Source organism: Rhipicephalus microplus, chromosome 3 (assembly GCF_043290135.1).
Source record: "Rhipicephalus microplus isolate Deutch F79 chromosome 3, USDA_Rmic, whole genome shotgun sequence".
Lineage (NCBI taxonomy): Eukaryota > Metazoa > Arthropoda > Arachnida > Ixodida > Ixodidae > Rhipicephalus > Rhipicephalus microplus.
The window spans coordinates 178,690,776-178,702,880 of NC_134702.1; the positions used below are offsets into that span (position 1 = coordinate 178,690,776).

At 44.5% G+C, this 12,105-nt stretch overlaps 1 protein-coding gene across 2 annotated transcripts in view; it reads right to left on the reverse strand.

The window, feature by feature from the left end:
• Positions 1 to 12,105, reverse strand: part of LOC142761711 (uncharacterized) — a 150,366-nt gene that overhangs the window by 96,036 nt on the left and 42,225 nt on the right. The window lies entirely within an intron of this gene.

Below are 12,105 nucleotides of genomic sequence, written 5' to 3' on the forward strand. Positions count from 1 at the left end.
TAACTTGACAGTAAAGTAAAAATTCTTGGCACTTTTAATAGCTTTGGAGAGGGAGTTACGAATTTCCCTGAGAATGTTAGCGGGAGCACCTTTTTTCCGATAGCGCTTGGCTTTACGCTTCAGTTGTATTATTGGCCTTGTGATCCATGGTGTGAACTTTGGGGGTTTTTTTGTTTTGTTTGGTACAAACCGTTCAATGCAGTGGAAGCATAGTTTCTTAAACTTATCCCAGAGAACAGCAGCGTCGTCGCCATCAAAATTCACCAATTCAAATTCAAGATAATCTTGGATGCTCGTATCGTTAGCACGGGAAAAATTTTTGACCTGTTTAGAGTTAGGTGGGCTATTGGAGCGATTACAATGCAAGGAAAAAGAAACTGTGACCATGTCGTGATCAGATAAGCCGGGTTCAACACAAACACAGCAATCAAGAATAGTGCGATGCATGAACACAAGATCTAGTAACGTGGACGAAGCATTACCAACGCGTGTTGGTTGCTGAACAATTTGGGCGAGATTGTGGGAAAGCATTATATCGAACAGTATATTTGCATTAATCAAATCTGATGTCAACTACATTTGGTTCCAGTCAATATTAGGCAGATTGAAGTCGCCGATGACAATTAGCTTTTGATTACTGTAATTTTCCATATGGGTTTTCAATTTAAACAAATAATCCGGCAACGAATTCGGCGGCCTGTACACTGCATACAATACAAAAGACTTATTGAAGAGTGAAAGCCTCAGGCATATGCTATCTGTACTTTCAACGTCCGGTAAACGGGTGACAGTAATTCCTGTTTTAACAAGTACTGCAACTCCACCACCTCTTGAGGCCCTATCTCTGCGGTACATTTCATAAGCTGGAGGCACTAAGTCTTGGTCACACATTTCGCTGTGGAGCCACGTTTTCGTTATTACAACTACATGAGGGTTGTATGCTAAGAGTACAGCCTCAAGTTGTTCGGTTTTATTTCCGATTCTTCGAGCATTCATATTAATCAGTCTAACTTGCTTCTGCACAGCTGGCCAACATTTGCTACCCGTACTTTCGTTATCGAGTGCACTGCCGATAGACTGAGGCGATTCCGTGGCACACCGACGGCTTCCAATTAACTGACGTTTGTTTGTTATGTCATTCCAAATAAACAGATCATCACCTACACGCAACTTATCATGCACCAAAAATGCCTAAAAACATCCACCAAGTAAGTCATGAAATACGTGTCACCTTTGATGGCGGCTGTCAAGTACTCACAGGGCATGTAGCTTTCACCATGAAAAATCTAGGGCCACCTCGTCTAAAGTATTTCAGGCTCACACCAATTGTTTTAGAGTTGATAGCGGAAAGCGTGTGCAACAGCTCTCACTTCATTTTTTCTCGCCTTGGTGAAGTAAGTTCTATCTTCAATATTTTTGCTTATTTTGTGGGTACACACTCAGGAGGAGGCACACAACGTGTTATGTAGTTCTAAAGTATGTTTTTTATTGCAAGGTCCTCCCTTCTATGGCATATGAGGAATTCACAACATATGCAAAAGTACACATTAAAGTTGCACTTTAGATAACTTAACTGCACAGTCATGTAGAGGTTGCTACTTAAAGCTAGAAAATGTAAACAAAATCGATCTTGCTCCAAAGTTTCATATTTAAGGCATCAAACGGTTAAGGAAGCAAATAGAATGGCAGCATTCATGTCGGCAGTCTCAGGCAGCGTGATTAAAATAAAGTCTTAAACTTCTTGTCAAAAGCAAGTCCCAACAACAGAAATGCTGACAAAACAAAATTCCATCAAAACAAGTCACGCACTGAACAGGATTATACCAAACGTAACAAATAAAGCATTTGTCTTGGCTTTCACAGCCACTGTGCGTTGACTCTGCCCATTTCAGCGAAACTAGCCCTTATTAAATGCGAAGCATTTCTTAGCCAACTTCGGCGAGTTTGACCGCATCTGTCTGTCTGTCTGTCCGTCTGCCTGTCTGTCTAGCCACCTACGACTGTCTGTCTACCTATATACCTACTATATATCTATCTACCTAGCCGTGTACGGCTTTTAGCTCTCCTGGCTGTTTGGATAAGATCTACACGAAAATTAGTATGGCATAACATGACTATGACTAGTATAAGTAACTAGTCATGACATCAAAAGCATGACATGCATGTCATGAATGTCATGATTTACATGTTATGGTCTTGCTGCTCCTGCCGTGGTTTTGTTCACATGACATATTGCAAAACTGGTATGGTACGACATGACTGCTTGGCAAACATAGGTGACAGGCTTTCACGTGAAAATCATGACATGCGTGTCATGTAAGATCATGACTACAGCCACGCTCATGATGCTCTCAAGGTCGCTTCGCTAGCTTCACTTATACCATATTTGGTATTACGGGATGTGAATGGATTACGAAGGTATATGACTGGTGCAAACAAGATTATCATGATATGCGTACGTGTCATGTAAGAACATGACTACATGCCATGCTCATGATGCGCTTGCGGTTGTTTCGCTAGCTTCACATATACCAAATTTAATAATACGTGATGCAAATGGACAACGAAAGTAAATGACACGTCCAGACACGATAATCATGACATGCAAAACATGACTACATGCTACGCTGATAGTGCACTCACGGTCGTTTCGCTAGCTTACACATACTAAATTTGGTGCTTCGTGACATCAATGGATGACGAAGGTAAATGACACGTCCAAATAAAACAATCATGATATGTTTGTCACGTAAAACACGACTACATGCTATGCTCATAGCGTGCTCACAGCCATTCCGCGAGCTCTCCATAAACCCAAATTAGGTATCAGGTGACGTGAATAGACGACAAAGGTGAATGACACCTTCAAACATGATAAGCATGACTTGCGTGTCCTGTAAAGCATGACTACATACTACAGTAATAGTGTGGTTGTGGCCATTTTGTTAGCTCCAGATATACCTAATTTGGTATCATGTGACGTGAATAGACAAAGGTAAATGACACGTCCAAACATAATTATCATGACAGGGAAGTCATGTATGGCATAACTTATATCTGCCTCGTAACATTGTGCCATTTTTGAAATGACATATCACCCTTCCTCATTTATGCTTCGCATATCATCGATTCACACTCTTTGAGGAATATGCCAGTTTTTTTATGCAATCATTGTCAGAACTCTCGCTGAAATACGCACGGAGTATTGCAGGTGCAAAGGGAATGGTATCTCCCATGATTCAGACACCCAGCCAACGTTTAGGCACTTGCTGAACGCCCAGCCATCTACGTTCATATTTGTGAAATTTGCCTGTCAAAAATAAAATATTAGGCATATCTGAGACACAACATCTTTTACTAGAAAATATTGCCGCGACATCTTGCCTGCATTCAAACAACACATCCCTCACCACGCGCCCAGGGATACATGCGTGCTGTCTAGTGTTGCATATAGACGACGATGATGGCACGAGCATCCAGCCGGACCCGGCTGACGTGTGCCACGCGCTCGGGACTTCTCTTGAAGAGGAAGAAGGCGGACATCTTTGGTTTTCGGCTGTCACGTTCTACGACCATAGTCCCTTTGAGTTGTGGGCACAGGTTCGCCCTTTAATAAATACGTTTTATTACACCCCCGAGTCCTTCAACATCGTTACATTCTGGTGGACGTGCTGGGTAATGAATCAAAGCCCTACGAACGCAAGACAGCGTAGCCCCGACCACCAGCGATTGATCCTGTGGAGCTGACACCTGTGCATCAGAGAACCAGTCGCAGTCTTTGAGGTGATTCACCAGAATTCAGTCCACTCCACTTCACGCCGAGGGGAACTCGGTCAATGGACACCACCACCATGACAGGGTAGGTAACACCGGCACACGTAGTGATAAATCAGCCTCACCAGCCACCAGTATTTCATGGCGACTCGTATGAAGACATAGAAGATCGGCTGAACCTCTTTGAGAAATAGGCAAGTTTGAACGGTTGGGCTGAGAGAGAAACTCCACTGCATATACTTTGCTTTGGAGGACTTTGCAAGGACGTGGTATGAGAACCATGAAACCTCGTTTACGACCTGGGATGACTTTCGGCGACAAGCTCTGGCTACATATGCCAACACGGATCGCGAAGAAAAGGCGCAGGCTCCACTTTAAGCCAGAAACCAACTCACCAATGAAAGTGTGGCAATGTACATCGAGGACATGATACGCCTGTTCAAGCGCACAGATTCCCATATGACTGAAGATAAGAAGCTGCACCACCTCATGCATGGGGTGAAACAAGAGCTATTCGCTGTTCTCGTCCGTAACCCACCACGAGAAGTTACGGAGTTCCATATGGAAGCGAACGCCATCGAGAAAACGCTAGAACAGCGGGCTGGACAATACAATCGGGATATAAACTACACACCTGCCAATGTCTTCTCTGGAGGCCAGCGAAGTGACATGGACGCCCTGCAATCAGGGCGTCGGTGATCAGGGAAGAGCTCAGCAAGTTGCAAGCACCTCACACTACAGCAACACTGTCTGTCGTCGAGGTAGCACAAGATGAACTGAGGCAGATAATACGTTAGCCGGAGCGTGAGCCACAGCCGATCAGATGCATCCCAACGTACTCTGAAATACTCAGACAACCCGCGGTGCACTCCAATGCAGCAGTTGCGATGGCCTCTCCTTGCCCACAAACGGTACGCAGCCCACCTCGTCCACTGGAACCGACGGCTACCTACCTGCCACGAGCCCGTGGTGTAGCTCGCCACGTGGATCAAAGGCCCCGGAAAAGTGACATCTGGCGTGACCATGAGCGCAGGCTTTTGTGTTTCCATTGCGGGGAAGCAAGTCACCTGTATAGGTTCTGCCCTTACCGACAGGCAGGATTAAGGGGCTTTCCATTGTACGCACCATGCCCTCGAAACGGTGAACGGCCAACGGAGATCGAAGAGTACTTGTCCACGCGCCAGAGCCCACTCACTCCACGCCAACATCAGCCAAGATCGCCGTCGCCCAGGCATTACCGATCACCCAGCCCACGTGTTTCTTCCGCACAGTCTGGGCACCGTTCTTCAAGCCCACACCCGGAAAACTGAAGCAAGCGACCTGTGGAGGCGAGGCCGCTGATAACTACAGTTGCGAAGATCCTCCATCACGGTTTCAAGGTGACGATGCTATGTTTACAAAAGATAAGCACAGCAGTGCGAAGATTACTACAGATTTGCGGTTGAAAATAGACGGATACGAGCTGAATGCTTTAGTTGACAACGGCGCTTATTATTCGGTAATGAGTCACAAATTAGCAAAGAAACTGAAAAAGGTTGTGACAAAATGAAGTGGGGCACAGATACGTACAGCAGGTGGCCACACTATTACGCCACTTCGCAGATACACCTCAAGGCTCGAAATAATAGGCTTTAATTACGTTGCTGACTTCATCGTACTACCGGACTGTTCAAGGGAGCTTATACTAGGAATGTATTTTCTGCAAGCCAATCGAGCCATAATCTGCGTAGATCCAGAGTAAGGTTTTCGACCGAACAAGCTATGTCGGTGGAGGAATCAGAAAAGCGACGTCTTGCTGCTCTGCACGTTGTTGATGATGACGTCACAGTGCCACTACGCTGTAGTGTAATAGTGCTTGTCGAAAATAAGGCGTTTTGTTATTAAGAAGGAATAGCAGATGGAAATGTAGGGCTCTTTTTAAACAAAGGAATTTGCATGGCGAGAGGTGTTGTTCACTTATGGAATGGCCACTCAGTTGTCCTCCTTACGAATTTTGGGAATGAATGTCAGCAGATCGCACAAGGTATGACTATTGCCTATTTCCATGAGTTCTGCACAGCGACCGAACTATGCAGTTTAGCGACAAGGCCAACCACTCCACAAGAGACCTGCAACGTCGATGCATCAGTTAACGTCAACCATAGGCTCCCATAATATCAAAAGAAACAATTGTTTCCCCTTATAAAATAATTTTCGGACTGCTTTTCAACGTCCTCTAAGGTGCGAAGCATGGCTATTGCAAAACAAAGGATTATAACAGAAGAAGCGACGAGACCGATTTACCAGCACACATATCAAGTGTCGCAAAAGAAAAGAGACGTCATCAAGAAACAAGTGGAGGAGATGCTTTCAGATGACGTGATCCAGCCTTCTAACAGTCCAAGGGCGTCTCCCGTAGTGCTTGTTAAAAAGAAAGATAACAGCCTTCGATTCTGCGTCGACTATCGGAAATTGAACAGCGTAACGAAACCGCATGTATACCCTCTGCCGCATGTCAATGATACGCTCGATCGACTACAGACTGCACGATACTTCATTTCCCTTGATCTCAAGAGCAGATATTGGCAAATTGAAGTGGATGAGCGCGACTGTGAAAAGACAACATTCATAACCTTAGACGGCCTCTATGAATTTTAAGCGCTTCCATTCGGCCTGCGCACAGCGCCAGCGACGTTTCAAAGAATGATGGGGGCTTTTCTCGCGGGACTAAAATGGCAGTCCTGCTTGGTGTACTTGGATGACGTCGTATTTTCCACTGCATTTGACCAACATCTAGAGCGACTCCGCACAGTATTAGAAGCCATTCGTTCAGCAGACTTGACCATCAAGCCCGAAAAATGCCACTTCGGTTTTGAAGAGCTTCAATTCCTCGGACACGTCGTCAGCTCCGAAGGCGTTCGTCCAGATCCCGAAAAGACAGCTGCTATTGCGAAGTTCCCGACACCCAAAGACAAGAAGTCAGTATCAATTCCTGGGTTTATGAGCGTACTATCGGTGATTTGTGGAAAATTTTTCGAATATTGCTGAATCCCTCACTAATCTAACAAAAGACGACGTGCCCTTTGTGCGGGAAAGTGAACAACAGTAAGCATTTGATGAGTTGAGAACACACCTGCAAGCCTCTCCAATTCTCACCCACTTCGATGAAACTGCCAAAACTGAAGTTCACACTGATACAAGTAACGTCGGCCTCAGAACCATTCTAGTCCAGCGGCAAAACGGACAAGAAAAAGTGCTAGCGTATGCCAGCCGCAAGCTTTCAAAAGCTGAGACAAATTACTCGGCAACTGAAAAAGAGTGTCTCACGGTCATCTGGGCCATAAGCAAATTTCCACCGTACCTCTACGGTAGACCATTCCGAGCAGTCAGTGACCACCATTACCTGTATTGGCTGGCGAATCTTACGGATCCCTCTGGCCGACTAGCAAGATGGAGCCTTAGGCTACAAGAGTACGATATTACTGTGGTATACAAATCTGGGAAAAGGCAAAGCAAAGCCGACTGCCTGTCACACGCACCAGTGGAGCCAAGTGAGCCGGAGGAAGAAGACTTCCCATTTCTAGGCGTCGTCCAGGCATCAGAAGTCGCTCAACAACAATAAAATAACCCCGATTTGCTGCCGCTTATACAGCGTCTCTAAAGACTCAACGTTAAAGTCCCATGCACTTTATACAGAGGGCTCCCTTCGTTCTGTCTTCGAGATGGGGTCCTTTACAAGAGCAACTTCAAGCCTCATGGTGACAAGTTTTTACTTGTACCTGCACATTTACGAAACGAGATTCTGCATGCATGTTGTGATGAGTCAACATCTGGACATATGAGTGTCAGCCGTACATTCGCCAGAATTCATCTAAAATACTACTGGCAAAAACTGTCCGCATCAGTTCAGCACTATGTGAAATCTTTCTGTGAGTGTCAAAGACGCAAAACACTATCCGTGAAACTTGCAGGCCTCCTCCAGCCAATAGAACTTATCAACTTATCAAGAGCATTATCAACCAGGTGAGAAAGTATGAATATGGACCCCAGTGCGTCGCCGTGGACTTTCTGAAAAACTTCTTAGCCAATACTTTGGGCCTTACGAAGTACTCCATCGTGTAAGCGATGTAACGTACCAAGTCAGATCCGCTATACACGGGAGCTCAAAACACCGCAACCCTACAGAGGTTGTACATGTAGTCCGGATGAAGCCTTACTATGAAAGATCATCCGAAAACCAGTGACGCCTACCACGAATCTATTCATTGCCTGACGCATCGGGACCATGCATATGATGAGGAGGATTATGCCATGACATCTTGCCTGCATTCAAACAATGCCCCCATCACAGCGCGCCCGGGGACATACATGCTGCCATCTAGTGTTGCGCAGAGACGACAATGGCACGAGCATCCAGCTGGACACGGCTGATATGCACCATGCGCTCGGGACTTCTCATGAAGAGGAAGAAGAAGGCGAACATCTTTGGTGTTCGGCTGTCACGTTCTACGACCATAGTCCCTTTGAGTTGTGGGCACAGGTTCGCCCTTTAATAAATACGTTTTATTACACCCCCGAGTACTTCAACATTGTTACATTCTGATGTACGTGCTTGATAATGAATCAAAGCCCTAGGAACACAAGATAGCATAGCCCCAACCACCAGCGAGTTGATCCTGTGGAGCTGACACCTGTGCATCAGAGGACCATTCGCCGTCTTCGAGGTGATTCACCAGAATTCAGTCCACTCCACTCCAGCCATTCAGACCAAAGAATTTCGCACACCTGTATGTCATGGCCGATAGAGGGGTGGTAACCTCCAAACAAAGCTTTAACGTCCAGAGGCAGATGCTTGGTGCGAATGCAGAAAGTAAAGTGTGCGCACGGCAAATGTAAACTGCCATGAGAGTTATGAGGACTGAATGATGAAGAAAAACACATAAAAAATAGCCCGAATAACTAGAAATGTAACCTAGAAGAGTGGCAGCTTGGGCTAATTGGTATGGCATGACGATAGTTATAGCGCGAGAACAAAACTACGACGCAGAGACAAGAAGGACACGAGCGCTAACTTCCAAGTGAGTTTATTGTGCAGCGTGCGAAAAATATATATAGGAGACAGTAACCATGTGACAAAAACCATATGGCACAAAGAGCAAAACATGGATAAGAGAAAAAACAAAAACAAAAGTAGAGAAGATGGCAAAAAAAAGTCTATAAGAAAACGAAACAGAAAAGTAAAGGTAATATAACTACTTGCGCGTACCAAAACCTTCGAGGAACCTTAGTTCCTTCTCGGACACAGACACAGAGGGCTTGCTAATGCATGACACCTGTTCACGTGCCATCTGTGCGGCCTCGACGATGACTCGGGTGCGCTAATCTTTGTGCTTGTACAGCGTCGCTGTGTCCTTGAAAATGGGCACAGTTGCACTCAGTGCAGTGCTGAGCAAGAAAACCATCTTTCCCGTTTCTAACATTGTAAGCGCGTTCTCTCATTCGATCGTTCAGACACTTTCCGGTCGTTCCGACATAACAAGCACCGCATGAAAGCAAACTCATGTAATGAAATGCTAAACAAAAATTGTTCACAAGACGGTGTTTTGATCAATTTTGCGAATAAACACGAGTACATGTGCACACTCGTTTTCATCAATATATACAGCGGGATATTTCTATTAGGACAGTACAAACTTTTGAAATACACCTGATTGCTGTCAATTGCCTGTCGACTTCAGAAACAAAATACGCCAAGGCGCAAATGAACAGCCACGTTTACATTTAAATCAGAAAATTTCGTTAATTTTTTAGATCATTTCAGGGCAGTTGCTCATATAGAAAACTTGTAAGACACGACATATAATGGGATAGCTATTTTTTTGAAATCCCGATAAACAGGCATTTTGAGGTATCATTGATATTAATTGAGCGCTCCTGGTGCAGGACATATGCCACATTTGCGTGATATACACCACTTCACGTGACAAACTGACCAAAATGCAAGTCGGAGCAGAATCACACCTGAAAAAAATGTCAAGACGACCCAAATACCAAGCCAGTCGTGCCACTTAATTTTTGTGTTTGATGTGTCGTACTTCACTCGGCAGCGAAGGCGAACGTCATCTGTGGCCGCGACAGGCAACTATCACCAATGATTGACAGTTATGCCCATTTTCATGCCTGCAGACGGCAGATCAGAAGACACCCCAAAACGCTTCAATACAAATGACTGTTCAATCATTTCTTTTGCCTTGCCTTGACGATTAGTCGTTTTCTTTGAGATGTACCGGAGGCACTTCCACGATTTACATTATTAACATAAAACAAATCTACAGTCAGCACAGAAAAGAAACACTTGCATCTGCACTAGCTGCTCACCTTGCTTCATTGCATTCTTGCCTAATATTCACAGCTATGCCGATCTTATGCATAGTCCGCTTTAGATTCGAGAGGCGCATAGCAATATTCTCTGAGCCTGTACTAACTCGCCAATATTTAGGACAAAGTTATCCTGTGCTAGCGCTCATCACTTTGAATAACCGAGTATTAGAATAAAGAAGACTAATGTTTTTTGCAGCCCATGAGAGAGCACGGCTGATCGTCTCTGGAGATGAAACAGGAGTGAAAGAAGTTAGAGGATATAAGAGTAAAGCCCATCAGGATAGAGTATGCTCGATACACTGAGCTAATGGGCACCTTCTCTGCCTATTGCAAATACTCCGCCACCGGTACTAGAACATAGAACCCTAAGACGCCAGCCTCCTTATTCTACTTTCTTTTGAACTACTGCCGTTACCTTTCACTAGTTCGTGTCACCCTCTCTGGTGAGTGGCTGAAAAAGACACTTGCTAAGTTCCAAGAGACACTAAAAGCCTACTAAACCTCGGCAGGCACTTTCAAAATACTCTTAAAGAAACCTGATAGTGCTTGTTTGGTGCGGACGACGTGCTTACTTTTAAAGAAAAAGCAGAGCGGTCTCCTCTGCAGGACTGGTGACCTAAGCACTACCATATGCTGCCTTTTGCCAGCACAATGCCAAGACTATTTGTGATCTGGTAACACTGAAATCAACTGGAAACTGATGCAAAACTGCTGCCTGTTAAGTTTGTTTTCGAGTACTTTGAAGGCCGCTGCAGCTTGCATTGTTACGTGTTTTCAGCGGGGGATTTAAAAATGAAGCATGGGCCACTACCGCGTCCTGTCGGGAAGCTGCATGCGATCCGGAGTTTAGAAGCATGGCAGCCCCATGCAGGTGTGCTTACTTGCCTTCGTTTCATTCGGTGTTTCTTTATTTGCGCTGCTGCAATGCAACACGTTCGACCCGTGTACACGGTGAAATGCGTGAGCCCAGCCTTCACTTATGTGACCCCCATCCCACCAATGTTCATCCTCTCTGAAAAGTTTTGCAGAAAGCAGCTGACGACGTATTTGGCCTTGAGGTGCAGAGAAATATTGTTCATAAAAATATCCACAAGAACGACATAGAGCCAGTTTTATTATTACACTTTTACTTTTCTGAAACCATTTGTTTGTTCTTTGATTTCCTTCACATAGGCATGCACAATCACGACAAGACCGACAAATGAATGCTGCAGGGAAGGTGCGCTTAGAAAGGCAGATTCCAAGAGATGTTTACGTTATGGTTGGTTTCATATTCCTCTGCACAGAAATACGGGAAGCATACAGGATTCGGGCATCCAAAAATAGGACCTGGATGCAAAATATTCTAGAAATTATAGTTAGATGGAGCGTCGTCATACAGCAACATGCGTGTAACGATTTCCAATAATAAAACTACACTTGCCATGTCACCACGCAAGTGGAAATCATCAACGAGAGACGTCAGCATGAGCAGAACACAGCACGGCATAAACTGAAGGTTTAACCAGTATGAGCCATTCTTCAAACATCCAAAACTTTTCTCCATGAATCATATCGAAACACACAGGCAATGTTTTGGTATGTTTCGTAATGCACCGAGTATGTTACTTACTGTAAGTAGTTTGAGAACTAATAATATTTATACTAATTAAAAAATGTCCTTCAGATGGCACATAGTGTGTGTATCTTGATTACTTTACCTTTGTGTCTTTATAGTAGAGCATTCCTGTTAATAATACACTGAAGCTTTAGACGATCTCACAATCCAGCTTTTGTTCCGATTTAAAATGCTATTTGCCTTTAAGGTACACTAAAGTCAAATAACAATTTACGTCAGAGTGAAAGCTCAATGTACGACAACATCTAAAAAGACAACATTATCAGCAACAGTGCCCTACTTATAAAGTAATTAAGGTAAATGCAAAGAATACAAGCGCCTCAGTAGGATATTTTCAAAACCATCCCGATGAC